Source organism: Protopterus annectens, chromosome 4.part1 (genome assembly GCF_019279795.1).
Source record: "Protopterus annectens isolate FY-2018-M chromosome 4.part1, PAN1.0, whole genome shotgun sequence".
Lineage (NCBI taxonomy): Eukaryota > Metazoa > Chordata > Ceratodontiformes > Protopteridae > Protopterus > Protopterus annectens.
Genome location: NC_056734.1, coordinates 986,879,533 through 986,891,008, shown reverse-complemented (window position 1 = coordinate 986,891,008; position 11,476 = coordinate 986,879,533). Strand labels below are relative to the sequence as shown.

The 11,476-nt window shown below is 36.7% G+C and overlaps 1 protein-coding gene across 1 annotated transcript in view; it reads left to right on the top strand.

Moving 5' to 3' along the window:
* Positions 1-721: 721 nt before the first annotated feature.
* The window catches only part of ARMC9 (armadillo repeat containing 9), a 3,277,521-nt gene continuing 3,266,766 nt past the window's right edge, over positions 722-11,476 (top strand). The window contains 1 exon segment of the mRNA XM_044070688.1: positions 722-858. The gene's annotated coding sequence lies outside the window, so the exon portion shown is untranslated.

Sequence of the window (11,476 nt, the reverse complement as noted above, 5' to 3'; positions counted from 1 at the left end):
ATCAAGTCAGTACTACGCAGTTAATATAAGTTAACTGGTGTTTTTTTTTTCACTCGTAAAACCCACCATATCCTTAACGGTCCAAATTTTTGCCTAGTATAAATATGTAGTATTTCCTTATAAAAAGAAATGTGTGGTTTGCTGGGAATTCATTGAAGATTGAGGTCCCTAAGCAATGACAGCCATTCGAGTTTCATCCTTCATATCTTTCAGAAAATGCACGCTGACACAAATCTCAGCTTTCAAGCAACTTTTATAATAGAAATATTTAAAAACTGACAACCCCCATTGTTTTAAACTTTGTCCTGATGTCTTGTGCTACGAGGTACCAAACCCGTACCTGCAATTATCCTCCAGCTCTAAGCCCTTCCTTCTACAAACTTAGGAACTCTACCTCTGACGAGGTGGAACAGTTGGGGAGAAATGTAGAACGTTTATCTACAGTTTCAGCTTAGAAGTTTAAAGCACGAGCAGTCATACTTGATAAACGATTCTTAACAATTAATGTACCTCTTTCAATGAGGAACAGTGTGAATACAGGTTTTTCAAAACTTAAAACGAGGAGCGTTCCTGATTGGTCACACGCCATAAACAAACCCAAGAGGCTTTAGAAACTGTAAAGTCAGAGGCAGTTCTTTATCACGTGTTAATAAAGCTCAACATTTTGCCTCAACCTATAGGAGAAGCAAAACTTATGTTTTTGCAGTCACTGTAGTCCACCTTCTTACTCTCGCTGGGCTGTGCGACGGGGTTACCCAGTAACGTTATGTAAACGAGATCTTAGTTATGGCGTCACTTAGCAGCAGCTGTCTGTATCTATGTTGCTAACAGGAATAGCTGAAGTTGGGGTTATCTATGGTCAGTTTTGCATGCAAGCATTGATTTAAGCACGTTGATAAGAGCTTTTTTTACCGGTTTGAGAGTAAGTATAACGCAAGCGCTACCGCATACCTCTCAACTATCCCTAGTTTTGAATCAAAATGTAGCTCTGTTTCTCTTACGTCCTCCTAAAATTGGCGTTGAATTCCATTTAATAAATAATTATAGTAATTAAACTTACAGACTTTTACTTCAGAAAATATACACTAATTCACATTCTTCTGTCAGTTTCGCAAGTTAATATTATTAATATTTTGTGTGTCCCTGATTTGTTGAGAGCTGTGCTACTGAGACGCATTTCTACTTGTGTTATCCTTGTTTAAAACTGTAGCTATGGCGTGTATGGTGGGTAGGGGTGTCAGGAGTCCTACTGTGCTACACAATGACTCATTTGTTTTATTAATAAGTGATTTATAGGCGTTTTGTGATGCTTATAACCCCCAACGAAAAAAAGAGAGGTGACAGTCCTATCTCTCAACTGTCCCCGAGTTTGTCTCCGAGTTTAACTACACCCCTCTTAATCCATTCTAAAGTTGGTGACTTTTGGAGAAAAGGCAGAGAATTACTCGATAAATAATTATAAGTATAGATTTCTTTTACTTCGGAAAATGTGCAGTAATTCTCATTCTGACGATGCGTAAGAGCATCAATATTTTAAACGTGTCCCTGATTCTGTTGAGATTGGTCTCTGACTGGTTGAGAGCTAAAATTATAAGGTGTGCTCTTCGTAAATAGGAGTTATGTTTTCTAACGTCTGTGTTAGGTGTGCCAGTTATTATATAAAATTTGTGCAATACTTTGCCTTTTCCCAGTGTTTTAAATGCTTAATGATTGGTTTATAAAATAACTGCACTGTTTTATTTTTCCAATTACTTTATCAAATGTTATGCATTGTATGAATCTTTGTGGAGCTTTTTCCCTGCGCCTCCAATGAACATGTGTACTTTCTGGCCTAGTGGACTTTCTTGGTAAACAAATGCAAATAAATAATTGCGTATAGCTTTTTTTAAACATACCTGTTACCATGACTGACGGCTTATTTACACAAGTATTGTTGACAGAAGTTAACGCAAAGACACCAGAGCAGCAGCACCTTTTACATACTGGCAAAACACTTGGCAGTGCTGCGGTAGCGTTGTCGCCTCACAGCAAGACGTTGTCCCGTTCGATTCTCACCTAGAGCGTCTTCTGTGGGGAGGCATGCGTGAATGGGCGTGCCTTCGTTGAAGGTTGTGCGTCAGGGCTGGTAACTCGGCACGTAAAAATCCACTACCAAACATTAGCGGACCAGAGTTCCGCTGTGGCGACCCCTAACTGGTATAAGCCGAAAGACGCAACAACAACTTGACATAACTTTCCCAGCAGAGGGAAACAGAATGCCCTAGGTTAAACCAGATAAATGCAATTAACTGTAACTGCACCAACAATAAAAATGTGTATCTAGGGCATACCTGTCAACTGTCCAAAATTTTGGCTCGGTTTTGGTCTGTTCCTCATAAAATTTGTGTTTTTCTGGCAAATCATTGAGTACTGAAGTCACTGTAATTAACTGCATTTCAGCTTCAGCCCTACAGAAAATGTATATCAACACATGAGTTTGATGAGCAAACTGAAAATTACTGACTAGTCCCTGTGAGTAGTAGCAGTCTGGAAGCTATGTACAGTTTCAAAAATCTTGGCTACAATTCTGACTGCAATTATTAGTGTTTTGTTCCTAAATCACACATTCTATCAGACAGGAGATTCTGAGGCAGATTAGGGAACACTTGTAAATTCCATTTATTCAAAAAAGTAACCGGTAATCTGATTAAAGGGACTTGTGCACCCCTTTTTAACCTCTTCCTTTTTTGTTTTTATAAAATATATATGCATAAAAGGTTGCGAGTATTCCTTTTTCCCCTTTCAAACAATATATTTTTGCCCCCCCCCCCCATTGTGTGCTTTCTAGTGGGCCATCTGCTGCTTTTGACTCCCTCTTCCTACCCTTAGTGCCCTTGTATTCCATATCTAGAATTACCTAGGCAAAGTTGGAAGGCATGTGGAACAGAGCCTCCATTAACATCATATAAGCTGTGATGTGTGGGGAATTTTTTTTAAGATGACCTAACTGTGAGGAGCTGCTGATGTTGCGTGAATTGGAACATGTACTGTCAGTCAGTTTTAGCCCAACCCTCTAATGCTGAATTTAATACGCTATTGCTGGTAGGATTTTTTAAATTAATTCATGCTGTGCTATCTTGCTAGCTATGTTGTATGTTCGATGAACTAGACACTTGTCAAGGTGGGCTGATGCTACATTGAGCCATTTACATTAATTCTTTTCAAAGTAACAACTCTTATTCAGTGTTCAAGTGTAAGAAATCAGAACCATCAGCTTAATATACGTTACTTGGGCTGAGATGGTCTGTGTTGCATTCAGTTTGTAATACTGTAGGTAGAATTAGTCTTTGATGTTAATCTCCCTTCCCAAATTCACTGACTTGTCTCAACAAAGCACTGTGTGCAATTCAAAAAATCTGTAACAAAACACCAGAAAAATATTTTACAAAAAAAAAGTGTAGAAAAAAATGCAAAATAAAAAACTTACAAAAAATAATAAAAGTAATATGAATATATTATTTTTATGACACAATTTGATTAAAGGGAAAATAAACTAATTTGTAATAAGAAAAAAATAAGAAGCATAACCTGTGTTGTCTTGTTAGTTTGCAACTGAAAATTAAGCTTGAAAGATTTGCTTTTGTTCAGACTCCAGGCCACACTATTTATCAGAGGTATGATGCTGGCAATCTGTGACTAATAAGGCATGTTTAAGTGCCATTGTTTAACCGCCATTGTTTTCTTAATGGCTTTGCAGATGGAGTAAGTGATCTAACCTAAATACTCTGCCATTCTTAGAAGCGTTCAGTTTAATTTCTCCAAGTCTTTTGGGTTTCTAATACCATGACGGGAATGGACCCCATTCCTAAGTCAAAGTATGATTGAAGTTCATGAAATTGGTATTGTTTCAGTCTTTGATGTTAGCCAGAAGTGTTCTTTGCAGCACCTGCAGTGTGCCCAGTATTGACTCCTGCAATTCGTAAGGAGATGCATGTACTGGTAACATACCCAAGTACAATTGTAAATTCTTTTTTGTAAGACATTGCTCCTTCCACTCCCTGGGTATCCTTCATTTACATTGTCCTCCTTTATTTATTTATTTATTTATTTATTTTTATTTATTGCATTTGATTACCGGGGTAGGCCACTGGGCCAGAAGAATCCATTTTCAGTGGAGGCCCGGGGAGAAAAGCTCCACATTTAACACATATAAACAAGAAATATGTTACAATGATAGAGGATATATAATACAACAGCAGCAAATACAACCACATTATGATTACTTATGCTGGATTATTAACAGAGGTGAAATTGGAGATGAACATTATGATTTACAATAGATTGGTAACAGAAGGTGGAATGGAGACAAACAGTGAGGAAAATAGCATATAGTCATGGATTGAAACTCTAAAATAAAGGTAAATTAAATATTGAGTAAGCTATGTAGCAGAGAAGAAGGAAAACAGTGTGGCAATGTAGATGTACTCCAGGCTCAGAGTGAGAGGAAAAATGAGTTGTGGTGGTTGAGAGAAAGGGAATTTAGAGTGGTTATAGAGAGAGGAGAAGAAAGATAGTGAGAGAGTCAAGTTATGTGGCTGTTAGTAGAGGTGCAAGTGCATAACCACTGTAAGGAGAGGTGAAGTTTAAGGGATTTTGTAAATCTTGGTATTTTATGACAGTCTCTCTCTGTACGTAAGACACTGTAATCACTGGCTGTAGCAATTTCAGTGATCAGTGCTAGTTTGTCTTCTTTTCTTTTCATGGACGGCTGTATATGGTTTTCTCACATCTGTTTTTTTGAACTGTTGGTAACTTGTGATCTCATGCGATGTAAACTTCATCATTTTCTATAATGATTTGTGACTAATGTTTGCAATGCTTCTTCAGTATTATGATGTTTGCACAGTCCCCAGTGCAAAAGTATACAGTCTTTCTGCCATTAGTGCATCATACCCATCAACAAGATGCACGTCTATTTCCAGTTCTGTCTTACAAAACAGTCTGTTGTAAGCTGATGAGAGAGAAAGAGAGAGAGAACCACAGTAAATGATCTGTCATCCTAGGGATTTCTTTCCGTCCATCTAAAATGACATCCGGTAAAGGTATTCACTAAAACAAAATCATTCTACCCATGGCAGACATTTTTCAGGCCATTCTGGGGTATAACAAATTAGAAAATAATAGCCACTCACTGTCAAAGACATAGTTCAATATATAACGAAAAACATTTTTTTTTCAGGTTTGGTGCAGTTTTCCTTTAAATTCTATTTTTTATTGTTTTCTAGTATGTTTTTTTTTTTTTAGAAGAATTGTTGACTGTTTTTAGTGTTCATTGTATCTCAGCAGAATGAAACTTAAAATATTAATTCATCAGTTGAAGGAGATGTGAATTATTTAGATTCTTTTAAATTCTGCGTTTGTAATTTAGAACTTTCATGAGCACATTGTTGTGTTCAGCCTTGACATCTGTGATAACTAATTTCTCATTTTTCATGCATTTAGCCAGTAGACCTTTCGAAAGTGAGTTGTTTTGCATTCAGTCACAGCTTGTAGCTGCCTCATACGTGCCTGTTTGATAATGGAGATAGTTTGACGTTTATCACACTTGCTGTTTATAAAGTAATGGCATTTTTTGTAAACGTCGCATAGAGTATCTTTGTATGTTTTGCCCCCCCCCCTCACTCTGACCCCCTGTCTCCAGAAGACCTGCCTGCCTGTTTTAGAACAGCTGAACAAAATAGAGTATGATGTGAATATACTTTTTTGTTACTGCTTATGTTACAGATTTGTATAGCATCATGGAACACGATGTTGGTGAGAATTTCTAAGGGAAAACAAACCTGACCTGTCTAATGAGATTATTAATATGGTTGCTATTTGAAAAACATTACTTAAGTCCATAAACAGCCTCTTTAAAACAAGGAAAATGCTGTCAATGCAAAGCTTTTCCCAATCTATACAACAATTAAATAGCAAATAAATTAAACTCTTAATTCATAGACACAGTAGCTGTATTAACATAACCGCATTCAAGTCAAACTCCTCCATTCTCATTTCAAACTTATCAGCCAGAAGTATTGAAAAACTCCTTAGAAAGCTAAAACCAACCTCTCTGGCCACTAAAAAAAATGCCAGTTAACTACCTAAAGCTAGCTGCCACACTTCTGTCCTATACCATTTCCATACTCCTCATTCGTTCTATATCAGAAGCCACTGTCCCCATACTATGCAAACAATCCATTATTCTATGTTTGCATAAAGGTGACACTTCCACAGAAATGTTAGTTTTTCCTTCCATTGCTGTTCTCTCACCTGTCTCAAAAATTCTTAAAATTTGTCTTTTTTTAGTGGAGGAGTTGAAGAACCTGATTACAGTTGCCTTTCATACATGTAGCATTTCTTTCCCCCCAATCATAGGACCACCACAGCCTTATTGTTCTTACTTAATACTATTTACTAAGAGAGAAATTAAAACAAAACTCGTATCTAAAATCCTTCTTGATCTTTCCAAAGCTTTTGATAGTAATCCAAAATTCCTAGATACTCATACTTACAAGGTTTCTCTACTAGTTCACCAGCAGCTCACAAATCATCTGCCTGATTTCATGCAACATTAATTCAGTATGCAGATTATGCTACACTAATCCGTTCATTATCCTTCCCACCTTTAGTAGAAACCATCCTTCAAGAATCATTCACCACTATAGAACCCCATTTATCTCACTTGCAATAAAACTAAAATAATACTCTAGAATCCAGTACAGACAAAAACTCTACTATCCTCTCCTCTCAAGATATACAGCCATAAGTAGTCTCGCAAACCAAACTACTAGAGTTAGTCATAGGTGATAAACTTAAATTTGACAAACATTTTCAGTACTCTGTGAGAAACCCTCTCTCTAAATTGGGCTTCCTTTACCAAGATTCTCATTTTCTTCCTGCACAGTACACAGAACTGATGCACAATTACACAGAACAACTTCAGCATCCTTCTATCAAGTTTACTGTATGCCTCACCAATCCTTGCAAACATTAACTTAATGTCATCTAAAAACTAGAACAAAGCTACAAAAAAAGACACACTTGCTACCAAATTGCCAAACTTAACTCGCCTATGACTAGCACTCAAACAACTCAAGTTTGTTAAAAACAAAAATCGGTTATATACATTTAAAAATTGAACATAAAATACTCTCCTTTCTGACAAATGCTCTCCCTCACTTTGCAACTATAATGATACACTCCCACGAGACTCTCATTCATCAGACACAAAACTACTTTGTATAAAAAAAATCATACAGTACTTTTGGTGACTCCCTGTATTCTGTTCGGCAGTATATCTAAATTATGGAACTGCATTCATGCTAATAAACTTCACGTGTCTCTTCAAAATCAAACTAAAGGACTATCTGTTTAATTCCTGGAACTTATCTTGTTCCAGCTCACCTGGCTAAACTCACCATTACATCTCTTGCTTTTCTTCTATAATTATTCATATTACTTCAACCTTTTTCCTTCAACTCCATTCTTTCTGTCTCATGCTATTTGCCCCAGCCATCTTAGAAATCTCCAATATTACTCTCTCCTCCAGTTCTAAATTGCTACACTTCCACTTAGTTTGCAGAGAGGGATTCAATTCTGTCAATAATCATTCCTTTTATAATACCTCCTTGTTCACTTGTCTTTTCCTAATAACCTTTTCTACTCTCATTAATGTCCTCTGAATATCCCTCCTTCTCTTTAAACACCAAGTATTTTACACTGCATTGTAACTATTCATTCTCTTTTCACCCGAAAACAGTCTTTGTGCTAAAGTCATTAATTTTGTCATGTTGTATTGTTATATTGTATCGTCTTCCTATTCTTTTGTTTTTATTGTAACAATATATAATTTTGTAGAGCTTTTTTTTAACCTCTGGGCCTAAACTGAAAAGGGGTCTTGCATGGCCTAGTCAGACCATTGCAGTAATCAAAACACAAACAACAATAAATACATATTTATTTTGTTTTGCAACCAATGTACCAGCAAAGGGAGTGGTGTTGTAATGGGAGCATCTGTCACCCTTTTGCAGATATTGTTTTGGGAACATGGAAACAGAAATACATAATTTTAAAACTCACAATTAAAAAATAAAAGATTTTATGGTCACTATAAACAGGATTTTTATTTTGTGGACTGGTACTTTGGAGAGCTGAATGATTTTTAAGTTATTTGTTAATAATATGTCCAAGTATCTGGTTAACTTTCCCAAAGATACTGCTTTCCATGATGTCAAGCTAATTGTTAACAGCACAAACATGTTTGGAGTCTAGTGTCTTTAGAACACCTACTTTTGTATATTTACCTGCAAAAATGTTTCATACACCATGCATTTAGACATTTGTTACAAAAGTCAAGCTGTTATGGTTTCTGAATTAATTTTCGGCAATGGCCATTTCTTCATGAGTTGCTCAGTCAAAGGAGAAACAATAAAATTCACATTCCTAATATTTTAATTAAAAAATGATATTCAACAAAAAGAAGGTCTCTATATATGTTCATGGGTAATAACTAGACTTGCAGTTTAGGAGACCATTTAGGAGCCTAGCCCAGTTGCCCAAAAGCACTTTCTGGTTAACTGACATGCTCAAGGTCTCACAATAAGCAAATGGAGACTAAGGGAATCAAACCTTGGACCAGAATAAACATCTTATAAAAATAGCTAATAGCCTTAATCCTATTTGCTAACTGCCAGATTCAATTATGCCATACCAGATGGGACTCAAACACACAATCCTTGCCTTATCCATTGGGTCACTGGGGTCTGGAATCTAACCAGTGACCAAATATATGCGAGCCCAAAAGATTAATGACTCAAATCAACACATGGTATAAATCAGTTCTGGGCTCTGACAGTACTAGGGCAACTAACATTACTAAATTAAGAGAAGTAGAGTGGAATGCTGCCTTTCCTATTGAATGCAAGTTTAAACAGAATTACTATAAAAATACTGTAAAGTTTAATTGGAAACTATTGCAAGGACACCAGAAATTCTGTAACATTGTTGGTGACAGACCTGTATTTATCACAAAAAGGTACACTGTATTAAATCTGCATTGGAAAGGCAAAAATCTGAGTCTAGATTTATTAAATAAAACCCTCTGGCACCTGTAATTAATACTTTTGGTATAAGTTTAAGTATATTGAAAACGGCTCATGTAGCATTGCCAGCTTATGAGAAAACCATGGAAGTCGAGAGATGTAACATTTGTCTTTTTATGAAAATGGTTTACCTCAGGTGTCTTATGTGAAGCTTTTTATTTTGGCAGAAGAACCAGGAGACTGTCAGAAGATGTACAAAGTTTGGTATAACTTAGAGAAAAAGGGCAGAAGAACCAGGAGACTGTCAGAAGATGTACAAAGTGAGAAAAAGGGCAATCAGTGCATTATACAGGCTTAGCTTAACATGCGTATATTTAAAAAAAAATATATATTTTTTTTTGTTTTGGGCGGTGTGCATCTAGATTTGAGAGGTGGCGATATAACTGTATTAGAGAAAAAGGAATTGGAATTGCAGTTGTTGCCAAATGCAGTGAATCTTCTGACATCTTTGGTACAATTTCAGTTCAGTGTTTGTCTCAGAGATGCAGAAAAGAAAATTGATTTGGTAATCGTTAGGCTGTTTGTTTTAGCATGTATTGCATTATTTTGGTTAAGTCTGTTTTAAAGAAGAAAGTGCAAAACATTTTCTTACATCTCAGTTGTATTTTTGTTTTATTTATAGTTTTGTTATTTTTGACAAAACATGGTTTCTGTCATGTTTTTTGGTTCTTCTAGCTTCACCTAGTCAGCCTATCCAGTGTGTTGGGGGGGGGTGCAGCCATCTCTGTGTTAGGACCGGAAAGAGTCTTATGACCCATTTGTTCCTGTCCAAGGATCCCAGTTAGCCCATTATTTCCCCTCTGGTGAGAATTGGCTGGTAGGGAGTAGACCCTAAAATGCTTTGAAGCAGCCTACCATTTCTTCCCCTTGGAGCCATGTCCCCCCACACATCTGGCCAGGCTCCACAAGTGCAGCAGTGAATATAAAACGTGTGCTGCCTTACATGACTTCCTGGCTTGTAGCTGTGCAAGTACAGCATGTGCTCAGTCGGCATGTGTTCTGCAGGTACAATACCTAGTGCTGTTTATAGGTGTCCTCCTGTGAGGTGAAGTAGAGATGCTTGCCTCCCCCTAGGATGAAGGACCCAACAGTGGACACACACCATCTTCCTGACTTAAACCCTGTAACATCTTTGTAGCTAGCTGAACACAGATTCTGGGTCACAGTCAAGACCCCATGGAAGATTTAAAAATAATTTTTTGTAAAGTCGTCTTGTTAGGTTTTAGTATGAGTTTATATTTTTATCCCCTTTTCAAAAGGGTAAAAATGCATAAAGGGATGTGTGTGTGCTTCTGTGATGAATAATCCACCATTCCCCAACTTAAAAAAATAATAAATAAATTTGCTTAACACTGTTTGTGTAACGTATTCTAAATTTCGGTTATGAAATTTTCACAGCTGTTTTACTTGCCTAGTCCATATGATGTTTACTTCACTTATGTAAACCAATTATCTTTTAGTAAGAGTCTAATAAAAAAGTATAATATAGAGGATTGACCAGTTTTCTGTTCATAGCCATCTTCTGTGTTTGAGACATGGATGCCAAGAAATTCATCTCGAGAGTGATGCTGGAGAGGCAAATTTTAGCGTTCATTTTGAGACCACTTAAAGGTTATGATTGGTGAGATGTGATCATAACTGATGCATGGAGCTTTGTCACTAGCTGGTAGTACATAAGTTAGATAACTGTAGGAGTGTGAAGTGTTTTATCGCCTTTTACATCCTTTGAAAGTGGGTAAAACGTGGTGCTGTCAAACAGTTTCTATCTGATGTCTAAGTACTCCTTTGAAGAATCAATCACTTTAAAAGTTTACACATTTCATTCTGCCATGCTTTTTGTTTGTAAGATTGCGGCAGAGTGAAGAATTGAACCTTTCAAACTGGTTTACCTTCTGCTGCTGTTCTTTACCAGCTGGTATCGTTGGCTAGTTAATCACTAGTGAGACCTGATTTAACAGAACCTAGAGATGTTTAATAAAATCCTTGTTAAGCCCCTTTCTGACATCAGAAAGGTGTTTAACCAGACTTTTTCTCCCAATATTGAGTGTAGTTGCAGTGCTCCATATGGTACAAAAACAGCATCAGCACCTGTCGTAAACAGTTCAGCTCATCGAATGTGGTAGGTTTGAAGGAGGGAAATTTGAAACCTTTGCTCATCCTTTCACTACACTGCCAGCCTATAAAACATTTAGCATTAAAAAAACATAGGAAGTTAAACTGTGACATTGTTGCATCGCTGAGGTAGCTGCATACTTTGTGTAACTGATCACTTACATTAGTGGCAGTACAATGGGAAGAATACTCTCCAGTACTGTGAATTAAAATTCTATGCCATAAAAACAAAGGAAAAATAA